This window comes from Lissotriton helveticus, chromosome 11 (genome assembly GCF_964261635.1).
Source record: "Lissotriton helveticus chromosome 11, aLisHel1.1, whole genome shotgun sequence".
NCBI lineage: Eukaryota > Metazoa > Chordata > Amphibia > Caudata > Salamandridae > Lissotriton > Lissotriton helveticus.
The window spans coordinates 667,139,846-667,153,244 of NC_136072.1; the positions used below are offsets into that span (position 1 = coordinate 667,139,846).

Genomic DNA, 13,399 nt, shown 5'->3' on the forward strand with positions numbered 1-13,399 from the left:
TCGCAACACTAGCAGGGCCTGCATAACTGATTTTTGTGCTGCAGCTGGTATTAACCTCAACAACTTCTTTAACAGTTGCAGCACTCCGAAACAGAAGCCCACAGCGGCCCTAATCTGACTATCAAATGATAGACAAGTGTCGAAGAAAATGCCTAGGTTTTTCATTTTCGTTTAGGGGTCGGGTGGGGCCCACATCCGCTGGCCACCATGCCGAGGACCAGATAGAGGGCTGCTTTCCCACCACCAGCACCTCGGTTTTATCTGCATTTAGCTTCAAGCAGCTAGCCTGCATCAATGTTTCTAGGTCCGCGAGACAAGATTTAAAGTTGGCTTCGGCCTTGTTATCCTCATTAGCTAGTGTGATAACAAGTTGAGTGTCATCGGCGTATGACACCATTCTCACCCCAGGTCCCTCAATCAGGTAAGCCAAAGTGTGCAAGTATAGGTTGAAAAGAGTCCGGCTCAGTGCCGATCCCTGGGGCACGTCCAGCGGTAAAGAGGGTATTATCCGAGGTGTATGGCTTTTGTGTTACCTGGAAAGAGCACATGTATAAAAAGTCTGCAATCCAGCCAAAAGCTCTGCCGTATATGTCCTGTGTCCACAACCTACCTAATAGCACAGTGTGTGACACAGTTTCCCTCCTGTGACCTTGGAAGATGTTGAAGCGTTGTTACGTATCGTAAAATCTGGCTCACACTTGGATATCATTCCAGCCAAAGTCACAGCTCCCTTGTACAATTAAATATCTCCTTCCATAGAGTTCCTCCTCAATCGCTCTCTGAAAGAGGGTCACGTTCCTCTGGAATGGCAAGCAGCACAGGTTATGCCCATCTGCAAGAACTCCAAGGCCCCTATGACTGATCTCTCCAGTCTCCCTCCCATCTCGCTTCTCCCTCTCCTGAGCAAATTACTAGAGAAACATATCAACAAACATATGTCCGACCATGTCGAACTCACTGGAAGTCTAGACCCTTCCCAGTCAGTCTTCAGGCCCAAATACAGCACCGAATCAGCCCTTCTAGCGGTCACAGATAACATCAGGATGAACCTAGACAGGGGCCAATCAATGATTCTGGTGCTGTTGGACCTCTCTGCCTTGTTAAATGCAGTCTCACATGAGATACTGCTCAGGAGATTGGAAGAGATTGGACTAAGAGACTCCACCCTCCGGTGGATGACGAGCTTTCTCTCCTCCAGGACCCAGACCGTTAACCTTAGCCCTTATCGTTCTGCGTCTGTGAAGATGACCAAGGGAGTTCCTCAGGGCTCATGTCTGAGCCCTACCTTATTTATTATCTATGTGGCTTTCTCAGAACTTGCGCTTTTATTCCATCTCCTACGCCGACGATACACAGCTGCTATTTCTCTTCAATAAACTTACCTCATCCATACAGTCGGTCTTCTCTTCTTGAATGAAGGCTATCTCCAATTGAATGAGATGTAACTTCCTCCAATTCAACGTAGGAAAGACAGAAATCATGCTCTTTGGAGACATACCCTTACTGTGGACACCTGATTGGTGGCCTGTGGACCTCGGTTGCACCCCCGTCCCCACGTCCACTGTCAAGAACCTAGGCATTCGCATGGACCAGGCTCTCACCCATACAGCTGGATCCTGCTGTCATATGCTGGACCTATTAAGCCGAGTATTTCCCCTGCTTCCTGACTCCACTCAGAAGACCCTGACGCAGGCACTGATATTGAACCGCCTGGACTACTGCAATAGCCTCGGCCAATGAGTCCTCGCTTTGCAGATTGCAGGTAGTCCAGAACACTGCGGCGCAACTGGTCCTAAATGCCCCCCCCCTGGACTGGCTCTCGCCCTTTAATCCATCAGCTACACTGGCTCCCGGTACGAGAGAGGGTCAAGTTTAATGTTTGCTGCATGGTTCACAAAGCTTTAAACCATCTCAGCCCACCTACCTTGTCGAGAAATTCCAGCTGTAAACACCCTCTAGGACCCTCTGCTCTGGAATCCAATCTCTACTCATGGTCCCCTGATTAAGGAAGGCCAGACTAGGTGGAAAGGCATTCTCCCACCTTGGTCCTCTTTGCTGGAACCAGCTCCCCTTGTACTTGAGACAATGCCCTGACAGCCTCCAATTCAGGAAGCACCTTAAGACCTTCCTTTTTTCTCTGATCCTGATCCAGTCCCTCAGTTTTTCAGTTGCCTGTCCGCAGCGCAGAGAGACCCCTCCGGGGGTCAATTCTGGTGCTATATAAATAAATAAATAACTAAATATTGAACGCCGCCCTGAGATCCAGCAAGACCAGAGCCCCTGTTTTCCCTTCATCGGCCACTTTATGTAGTGCCTCAGAAGCCAAAAGCAAGGCCGATTCCATACTATATTGTGGCCTAAAACCTGATTGGGTCTCATGAAGGATATTATTCTCTGTGATTAACTCTGCCAGTTGGAAGTTGAAGTGTTTCTCAGCCATTTTAGCCATGAAAGGAAGCAGAGAGATGGGGCAAAAATTCTCAGGTTTGGAGGGGTCAAGAGATGTTTTTTTAAGGAGAGGAACCACCATTGCATGTTTCCACTCCGCCGCCAGTCGACCAGCTTCAAATGACAGGTTCAGCACCAAGCATAGGCTTGAAGCCAGAACCAGTAGCCCCAGTTTCCAAATAGCTGGGGGCACAGGGTCTAGCAGTGAGCAAGATTTGATTTTTGCCACTAGAGAGCACAGCTTATCCCCTGAGATGTTCCCAATCATGAAGGTGCCCTCCGTGAGGGGTTCCGAGTTCCTCCTCGAGGAAAGGCCCTCATTATACACGATATCAGGAAGAAAAGATGCGTATATCGAGGAAATTTTACCCACAAAGAAGTGGACAATCTCATTACAACTGCTCCTGCTTGGAGCCCTGACAGCAGATACACTATTCAGGGACGTAAGAGATTTGACAATCCTGAAGATCTGTCCAGGGGCATTCTTAGCCACGTCTACCTTCAGTGTGTAGAATACCGATCAAGCCACCCTGATCTTTTTATGGTATTCCTTTAGTGCCAGCAGATAATTTTCCTTGTCTTGGGAGCAGTAATTTTTCCGCCAATTTCATTCTAAACACTTACATACTTTTTTTGTTTGTGCTAGGTCTCCGTGAACTAGCCTGCTACAGGGTCTGGAGCAGGATAAGTTGTATATTTTACACAGGGCTATCATATCTAAGGCCTCATCTAACCATGCCAAGGCTTGCCGGTTGGCATCCTGAGGGCACTTTTCCAGACATGAAGAATTACTGCTCAAGACAGATAGAAAAGCCTCCTGACTAACCTTTGACCAGTTTTGGGTTTTGACGGATTTGACCTGTGCTAGATTAGGGGGGAATCAGTATCCTGAACCTAAAAAGGCATAGCATAGTGATCGGACCAGGTAATCGGAAAGGGGGAGTCCACCTTCAATAAATCGGTATTGGCAAAAATGGGGTCAAGAATATGCCTCCGTGTGTGAGTAGATTCCGTTACCAGCAGAGGGAGCTGGAACGTCTTTAGGTCCACGCTGTTATGTGAGGTTGGATCATCAAGATGTAGGTTTAGATCCCCTAAAATGTTGAAATGCGCATGTTGTACCGTAAAAGCAGGAATTGTTTCCAATAGAGCCAAAGTGAATCAAGTGGAGGCCCCAGGAGGCCTGTAAATCAACATGTCATTAAGGGAGCAGCCGCCTGAGATACTTAGGGAGAAGAAGGCTGCTTCAGCCCCACTGATCTGTACTTCTGAGAAGCTGCACCGTAGCTGTTGCTTGTATATCACTGCCAGCCCGCCTACCCTGCCCTGCGGTCTATCCAGCCTAGTGATGGCATAGCCTGTTGGGATGGTGTCTAAATTGTCTGGCGACGACTGATCATGGAGCCACATTTCTACCAGAAAGAGAGCATTCATCTGTCTAGCTACAATGAGGTCAGTTATTTCATATTTGTGCTTGGGAAGGTAGCAGCAATTTCATAGAAAATACTGGGTCCCCTTAAGGCTACCAGCAGGGTTGGACCACCTCGGGAGTTGAATGAAGGAGCAACCCTGGCATGAGTTTTGTCCCATGTCCACCTGACAGATAATTATGTTCTTGCAGTTGAGTGAGTGTAGCTCGTCTGGCCCTGGCACCGTCCAGGCGCAGAAGGGCTTGCCTTTTGCGCGCCCGGCTCCTATTTTTATACCTTGTGAGACTAGACTGTTGTATCACAAGATGGCGTCCCTGCTCCAACCTACGTGAGCTTCGGGGACCCAAACGAGGACGGCGCAAACCCAGAAGCGACCACACGCATCTCGCACGGGTGAGAAAGCTCCCCCTCAGCCTCCCAAACGCGGTAAAAATGGGACTTAGTAATCAGATTCAAAATCAATAAGGACACATCTAAATTAACAATTTGTTTTTATAAAAAGAAAATTACAGGTTTAAAAACAAATTCCGGTCACCCCATAAAAGTGATATGTCAGCCTCTGTTACTGACTTCTTGCAATTACAGCCCCGGGAGTCTCCCGAGTTCCAGGGTGGGGCCCTACCACGGGGTGAGCAAACCTCCAACCACTGGCCTCCGAAGGTCCAGCGAGGCTCCTCGTAGCTATGACGAGGGTACTGTGAAGGTAGCACCAGTGTCCAAGTCCGCTAATAGGGGAGCAAAAAAGCAGTTTCAGTACCCCACATGAGTGCATCAGGTTGCCCCCGTGCCAAAGAAAAGAGCAGACGGCCTGTAGGAGCACCCTGCAGCATGAGCCGCTTGTGGCCCGTAGTGGAAGAAAGCAAGGGGGAGGGGCCATGTAATAAAGGGGGCTCCTCGATCGGGCCCTTAGTCTGAGTGGCAGCGAAGAGTTCTGACTCCGATCTGCTTACTCCATGGCGGCTGGCTCTGCCCCCCTAGATGTTATTCACTAGATGGTCAAACATGTGGCTGGATTAGGTACGATTCCGATGAACGTATGCAGATATGTTAATTTCTAGGAACGGAGTCTTCTAAACAGGAGTGATTCATTCCAACGCCAGCTTTTGTTGCAGGAAGAAACATGGGGAAGGAGAGTCGTCGTCGGTAAATGAAGTGGTAATTAGTTCCTGATTGATTGTTGAACTGTTTATTGGTCCAAATGTTTAATGAGAAATTGAGTTTCTAGTTGCTTTAAGATGGATGATGGTATTAATGAAGTGGAGAAAGTAAAGCATAATCCTTGCCTCCGGGTCCTTAATGTAGGACGCTGGCATTTTAAGTAGTGGGCCAATGTCAGGGCACACCATGCAAAAAGTGCAGACAACCTTTTTTGGGTTTACAGGGGCTTACTTTAATAATCCTCGTTGCTCTATTTGTGGTAGTGTGTTCGAGCCGTTTGGGCTTATCAGAGAGGAGTGTTAAGCATTTGTTGTACACATTGAGATAATAAATGAGACAAACTCTCAGGAAGAAATCGTAGATCAATTTATAAAAAGAACGCAGATTTATATATGACTTTAGACACCAAAATCTTCGGAATTGGGTAAGCACTTTCGGAGTAAGCGAATTCACAAGAAAACAGAAAAAATGGTCCCATACCAGTTTTAGAGGGATGAACATCGAATGCGGTAATGTTACATAAACATACAAAGCAAAAATATGCACTTGCAGTTGGTGTTCAGAGGTGCCCAGTAGGATTTGAGGTCCAAAGAACCACCAGCAATTTGGGTTAACCTGCCTTGGGGTGTCCAGGTGCAGAGGTGCTGGTCAAGAATCGCGCCTCGAGCACTACACCGGTAAAGTCAATGGTACTTGAAACAAAGAGACTACATGTGGGGATTTTGAGGACAAGTCGAGGAAAACCAAACGAGGGGGGTGGGTCATGTCGTGAGGACACCCTAGGCCAAGGGGACACTGTAAGGAGCCATGAACCCAGGTTATGGGGCTCGGGTGCAGAGGTGTTTGGTTAGCTGGGCACTTGTGTTTGAGGCGCTCACGGTTTTGGGGTTGCCTCTAGAGGGGAGGAAAAAAAAAACAGCAGGGCGACTCTCGTTGTGAGTCTCGTCAGTACTGAAGTCCCCCATCATGCAGGGTGCTTCTCCGGTGGTGGTGTTGCAGCTGGACACAAAAAAGCTTTGGTTCATGCACTTGTCCCAGTACTCAGGATATTGGAGCAATGGGGGGGGGGGCTCCTGGAGGGTCTAGTGTCTCAAGACTTGGCAGAGAGACTGTGAGAAGTTGGCCTGATGTATGATGTCTTCAATTCTGGGGGCACCTTGTATCAGTCCAAACAATCCCTTATGGTGGTGGTTGTAAGTCAACCTTAAAGACAAGCTATCCTAGAGGTAGCATGGATTAAGCAGCCTAGAGGCTTAACTCAAGAGGGCATGTGAAGCCAGCTGTTTTACCAAATGCAATCCTGTAATATCAAATGAAAGGACACCACACAAGTTATATATTATATACATATATGTATTTATTCTCAGAATAATCCCATGTACTCTTTATGAGTATAGAAGCACAAGCGTTTAAACAAAAGCACAATATAACATATGAAAGTTGCACAATTATGGTGAGGCCGGTGGCCACTCAAACCATATATCAAAAAAGTGGTACAAGTATCACTATTCGATCAGTGGTAAGGCCTAGGGCCTTGGGAATCGCTGGGACTACACTGGACTAACAGAAGTTAGGACGGGAGTAGCCGGGGGAATCGGGTGCAGCGCTAACAACACACGCATGCACCAATGCAAAGTCAATGGTGCGTAAAAGTTATCGAGTTACAGTTTTAAGAGTCTTCCGACTGGACTAGAAGGACAAAACTTTAGACTTAGACACTAGAGGTGTAAACCACTACAGGAGCACCGGCGTTCAAGAGTTACCTCACCCACAGGAAGCGGGTGCACAGGTGCAAAAGCGTGTCGGGTTTCGTTGTGTAGATCTAGGGTGCCTGGAGATGAAGATGCTGCAGGCGGCCAGTAGAGAAGAGTCCGGTTGGATCCAAGGGTGGATCGAAGATGTAGAGTACCTGAAAGCAGAGGGGACAGAGTCTGGGTCACTAGCCAGTGACCAGGAGGAACCAGGAAGGAATCAGGCAATGTCGGGTGCAATCAGGTGGTTGTCGTGAAGCTTGTCTCCGCTGCCACGTGGACTCTGGGGCACCGAGGATGTCCTGGAGTGAATAACGAGCTGTCCCCTGAAGGCTCTCGCTGTCGGCGGTGTCGGCTTCTGGATCAGAGTTAACAGGCCTTGGCAAATGTAACCCACGCAGGATTCGAAGATCGCTTCTTACTCGGACCAGCAAGGTCAGAGCGGGTGCTTCTTTTTAGGGGAGCGAGGGCCAGTCTGGAGCAACCAGACTAGCAGAGCAAATTCAAAGGTTCGTCGGTACTGGGGCCACTAGCCAACGGGCAAGCGACCGGACCAACGCGTCGAGCAGGAAAATGCAAAAGGGCCCCACGCAGCACTCGATGAGTGTGGAGGGGTGAGCTTCGGTGCAAAAGCTACTTGGGGCTGGAGCTTCTCAAACTCCAATGCACAGCTTCGAGGGAGCCTTGAATGCTGCACAGTCAGCACTTCGTTGTTTTTCCAAGATGGCCGGTACCACGCTTCAGGTCGCCTCCACGGGTCTCAGCTTTGCAGGGACTGTGGATCGGGCTGTTGGAAGACAGGAACGCTGGGTCTTGTCGATCTCTGTCGCTCGAGTTCCGGCGGGAACTGCAACAAAGCAAACGGTGTCGCGCTGGATGGTGCCTGTTTGCACAGGGTGGTCACTCCTTGACCACAAGGGAGATTCTTCAGTCTTCCACGTCGAGTGGGATGTCAAAGGGTCCAGAGTTTCGTTTCATAAGTTTCAGTCAGGATAATCTGATGTGCATCAGCACAGCTCCTACCTTTATTCCAGATCAAGGGGCTGGATTACCTGCTAGGTCCCTCCTATGGGTGGGACCCAGGAAAGGGGTGGTTACACCCTTTTCCCTTTGTCCAGTTTCGCGCCAGAGCTGGGGCTGGTGTGCCCCAGAACCGGTTTGACTGGATTTTGCATGGGACACCTTGTGTGCCCCAGGCAGTGTCTAGTTTCTTTCAACCCTCCCTGCTCCAATCCACTATCTCCTGTCTGGGGTGGTGTAGCACCTCCCTGTGACAGGAAACCCTTTGCCCAGGCCTCCCCTGCCAAGTTTCGGTCAGCAGCAGGAGGTCAGACTTGTGTTGGGGCAGCAGCATCCATTTTGTGATGCTGAGGCTCTGGTTAGGATTAACCGCGTTTAAAGTAAAGTAACATGTCTTCTCCCTCTAGAAGGGTGGATTGCTACCCTCGTCGCCAGAACTGGCGAGGGGGTAGTATTCCAAAGTGTATGACACCAAACACGACATGTTTTGATAAAGCCAAACCAAAGTTAGCATTAACCGCGAGGATTATAATGCACTTAAGAGTATATGGTATGGCAGTATCACTGGCACAGCAGTAAGGAAATGGTTCCGAACACTGCAGACAGGCTCAGCTCAGGCTAGAGCACCATCTCACATAAAACCAAGCACTCTGCCTCCAGGATTGTAAAGGCCTGCCATAGGAGTGACTTATAGGTGCATATGTGTCCAGATATAGGTTTAGACATAGGTATACTATATCTAAGCAAGGGGTGAGTACACCACCTTGCCCCAGCTGAGGGATCAGCCAGTTGTGTCGATTTAGGTGACCAGCCATGGGTGGCAAAAGATATGCTGCAGCCCCTGGTGGCCTTGGATGCATCTATGCCCTGGGCACCTATAGTGCACTGTACAGGGGCTGATAAGGTGTCCAGTACCAAATTGGTTATGTACCTATAGTACATGTCTGTGAATTTAGAGAGCGAACAGCAGGCTGTGGGTCTGATTAGCAGGCCCACAGCCACATTAAGTCGAAAACCAGTGAATCAAAAAGCAAAAATTGGGGTAACCTTAGGATAGCAGACCCTACTCTCCTACAGAGACAGAGCGGACCTCCTGGAGCCACAAAGACTTCCTCCTGACATGCTGCTCCCTTGATGAGCTGTAGGAAAGTGGGTTTCTGTTGCAGTAACTCGCCCACTTTTTGCCTGATAACTGATGCCCCTTTCCTTGATGTGCCCTGGGTTCCTGCCAATCAGGTACCCAGGGCCTGTGTTCTTTCCCCAAAACTAACCAAATTGGCATCTCTGACCACATGTCAGACCCTGGTAAATGGTACCCATGGCACTGTGACCAGAGAAGACCCCTAAGGGCTGCAGCACTTATTATGCCACCCTTAGGGGCCCTGTACCATGACACACACACTGCCTTTGCAGGCTGAGTGTCTTGGTGCAGAACAAACCACAGAGTCGATATGGCACACATCCCTGTGTGCCATGCCCACAACACACTGTCCTGGCATACCTCAGTTACCCCTCTAGCTGGGTGCCCTATACCAGTGGTGCGGGTACAAGGGCACGAGCCCTGTACCCCTACGGTACCCAGGTCCATTCCTGGGCACTGTAAGTGGAGTGCTACCATTAAGAGTATATGGTGCTGGGAGGTCGCCAACACGAACTCCACAGCATCATACTGGCCACACTGAAGACTGAGAAGTTTGGTATCAAACTTCTCAGCACATTAAACCCACACTAATGCCAGTGTGGGATTTAATGTAAAGTGAAGGCCAGAGGGAAACTTAGAGTTGCCCCTTGAAACTAACCTACAACCTGTGTCCTGACTGGGAGGCTGCCACCCAGCAGACATGTTGCTGGCCCCTGGGTAGAGAGCCCTCCGCTCTCTTGGGCCTGCAACAATGCACATCCTGGGACGAGGTGCTAGGTCTCCTCCCCAGGATTGGCAGGGGGAGCTTCAAAGGCATGCCGCCTTTGTGAGCTTCCCCAGGACACTTGCTGTACTCAGCAACTGGCCCCAACCAGTTCTGACCCCCCAATCTGGCGGGAAGACAGGCAGGAAAAACAAAGGAAGAAAGGGGATGTGGTAACCTCTGCCAACCCCACCCCTCAGGTGGGAGAGGCGAGGTGAAGCATAACTAGGGCTCCCGCCATTTTGAGAATGGGGATCCCTAACCAATCGGACAAAGGCCCCTGCCCCCTCCCACACGAGAGGAGCAGGCTAGGGGGTGTACTCACCCCAGGACAGGGACCCATTGGTCCCTTCCCTAGCCATACCTGTAACGCCTCTAAATTTAGTATTTAGGGGCTCTCTGTACCTTCCTTCCTCATATCCCGATTTATAAATTAGAAAGAAGAACAAGAAGAAAGAAGACCTGCCGTGCAGCTGCTAACAAGAAGACGTCACCAACTGACTTGGCCCCAGCCCTACCGGCCTGTTGATCCTTGAACCTACTCCTGCTAATTTCCGGCGTCTCCTGCAGACAGCAACCTCGAAAACCCCGGAGGACCTGCCTGCCTTGCTCATTTAAAGACTGGGACTCTCATGAGCAGTGGTTCTGCTCAAACAGCAACAACCCCTGGTGCCAGCCAGGAACCGCGAATCCAGCAAACTGTGCACCTGCCGAGCCTGGCCTGTGCCTGAGTGAACAAAGACCACGAGGAAGTCCCCCTGGTGATTGTGACCACCAATTCAGTACCCAAGGGCACTCCTTGACGATCCTGAGGATGCCTGCAGCCTCACAACAAGAGACCCCTGCAACCGCGACCAGCTAAGGATAAGATTTCCTGACACCAAAAGACACCCCTGCCCCCCGGCACCCCACGGCCTCCTGGGCCCAACTCCTCATGATTTATACTCGCACATACAGTGATCCAAACCAGATTCTTGTGCACAAATATGTTTTTTGCCGTAAATGTGAAACAAATGAAATAATTGTAAATGTAACTTCCAGAACCATAATGCATCATAATAATGCTAGTATGATTACTCTGGTAAAGGAAATATGCCTATATTAACAATGCAACTACCAGTACCATAATGCATCCTAATAATGCAAGCATGTTTATCTGGTATAAATGTAAAAATTAACAAGGGACAAATGTTTGTAACCGTGAGCAAGATCGCAAGATTGAAACGCGTTGGTTAACAATAAACCTGCTTTAGAAAATCACCCTGGTGGAGTGTGAGTATAATTCAAGTTGGTGGATAAAAAAAAAAATATATATATATATATTTATATATATATTTTTTTTTTTTTTAGTCCTCATATGTTAATCAGTGCATCCGTCGAGAAAGAAGAGATAGCCGAAATGGACTCTAACTGACCCGGCCAGAGTGATACCCGCTCACTCCCCAAGGGAGGGGATGGTAGCCATCACGGGATTCAGCTCTTCTGGGTGGGCTTAGTCTTTTCTCCAAACCGTACAGGTTCTCAAGCTGTTGTCACCAATACCTCTTGGTAACTCTCATTGCTTATTGAGAATATCCTGTAGCTTACTGATTCTTATTCATTGGATTAATAAAGCAAACTTTAAAAAAAAGGGAAAAAAGGATAGAATAAGTTACATGTTAAGTGTTACCTTAAGTGTTAAATAGGATCCCACAAGTGAGGAGAAAAAATAATTATGATCTTAAACTGAAGAGGAGGATTCAGGCCATCTATCCCAAATACTCCAGTGTTTTGTACTCTTATTGGAGAAAATATATATTTTTATTTACAAAACAATTGGCCTAGAGTTCAGTTCTTGATTGTGTGAGACCATTTGCTGACTAAGTGTGTACAACAAATGCTTCACACTGTCCTCTGATACTGCCTTACTGCTCAACCAAGCTACCACTTTAGAGAGTAAGGTTATATCTAACTTTAGCCTCTGTCATACCTCTGGGGACTGTAGACTCTTTGCACACTGTACCTTACTTTGGTCCAGTATATACAGAGCCACTTTCTTACATGGGCCCACTGGTCAACAACATGTTTTACCAGGCAAGTCCTGATGGTGCTTGTAGATGCAGGGGGATGTCTCCTCTACCCCAAGAGAGATGCTAGATGATTGGCGACCCTGACCTGAAGCTCAACAGGATTATCCTAAGGGATTGTATGTCATTGGATAAGGCCAAATGTATACCATGGCTTAGCTATGTTAGTTATATTTGCCATGAGATGGGCCGGCCTGACCTGTATACCCACCCTGAGATCATTAGTACAAGAGATATAGTCTGGCCAAAAAACATTTTGGTGCTAGAGCACAGACTACCAGGGAGTGTAGAGAATTGACAAAAACTTCTGTTCACATGCATGCTTTGATCTCTACTTTTGGGTGTGAGGAACTATATCTTACTTCTGTTACTAACCCTCAGCATCAATTTATGTTCATGCGTTTTAGGATTAACCAGCTGCACTGGTTTCTAGCAGATCCTATTGGGTTAAATAAAATTAATAATTTAAATCCATGTACCCAAGACAATTTTTCAGATCTTGATACTTTCCACTGTGCTGTTCAGCGGCCATTATTGTGTCCCTTGAAGACAATTTATTTTACCTTTACAGAAGAGAGACAGTTTACTCAGGACAGACCCGCTTTTATCTTTTTACACGTTACCCAATGAATTTATCTGTTTTAAGGTTGCCAGATTTTTAATGTCCACTTTTATACTTAGCAAAAGAAGAGGGTGATTTACATTTGGAATACACTGCATACCTGTGTTTTTATCCTGATGGAATGCATTATGGTTTTCGAGCCTAAGGTTTTATCAATTCTATATTTATATCTAGAAATCTTTAACCAGATTGCTTTTTATTATGTCAAGATTAATTTCTTCAAGTGAGACTTTACTATTATTATTATTATTATTATTGGTATGTGACTAGTTGTCTTAAATTCCATTATTTGTTTACATGTTTGTATATTTTATGTTTTTTATTATTAACCGAATAAATAATATTCGGACTGATTGATTGGTGAAGTGCTGGATAGTCCTCCAAGTGTTTGGAGAGAATGCACAGCTTTTGGACAAGTCAGGTACTTGCAATTGTCGTGGAACAAGCAGCCAGGCAGGGTTGTGGGCCAGGTTTGGGGTAGGTCCCCAGTTCCCACTTGATTGCTCCTCTTTGTCCACCTTCTGTACACAGGTAGACAAATATGTCTATCTTGATGTCTATCTTGTATAGGGGGGACACCTAAGTACTCAATTTAGGGGCATAAAGGGGAGCATTTCGTAGTAGCCAATGGGCTACCTACCATTAGGGTAACTACACCCCCTATATCACCTCTAGTCGGAGGATCCCAGATCCAGTGATCGCCATCATAGTAAATCCCCTAAAAAGGCCTTCCCATTAAGCCACCTACTATCGGAATCGAACACACGAACCTGTAAAGTTGGAAATTAGCGTGGAAATCAATTATCAGTAAGACTCACCGGAGACTGTGCAGGAAAGTGACTCAGCGAGACCACCGGAAAAGATTTCAGATGACCCGAAACCACATGCATCTGCGCAGCTCGATCCCTGGCTGCAGGACGGCAAATTAACTTGGGCCTGCTGCTGGATTTTGCAGAAGTGCCCCCTTGATCCCCTGCAAGCATGCTGACTGCTGGACCCG

The 13,399-nt window shown here is 47.7% G+C and overlaps 1 protein-coding gene across 3 annotated transcripts in view; it reads right to left on the bottom strand.

The window, feature by feature from the left end:
• Positions 1–13,399, bottom strand: part of LOC144791749 (disintegrin and metalloproteinase domain-containing protein 28-like) — a 3,662,699-nt gene that overhangs the window by 3,531,343 nt on the left and 117,957 nt on the right. The gene's annotated exons all lie outside the window — the stretch shown is intronic.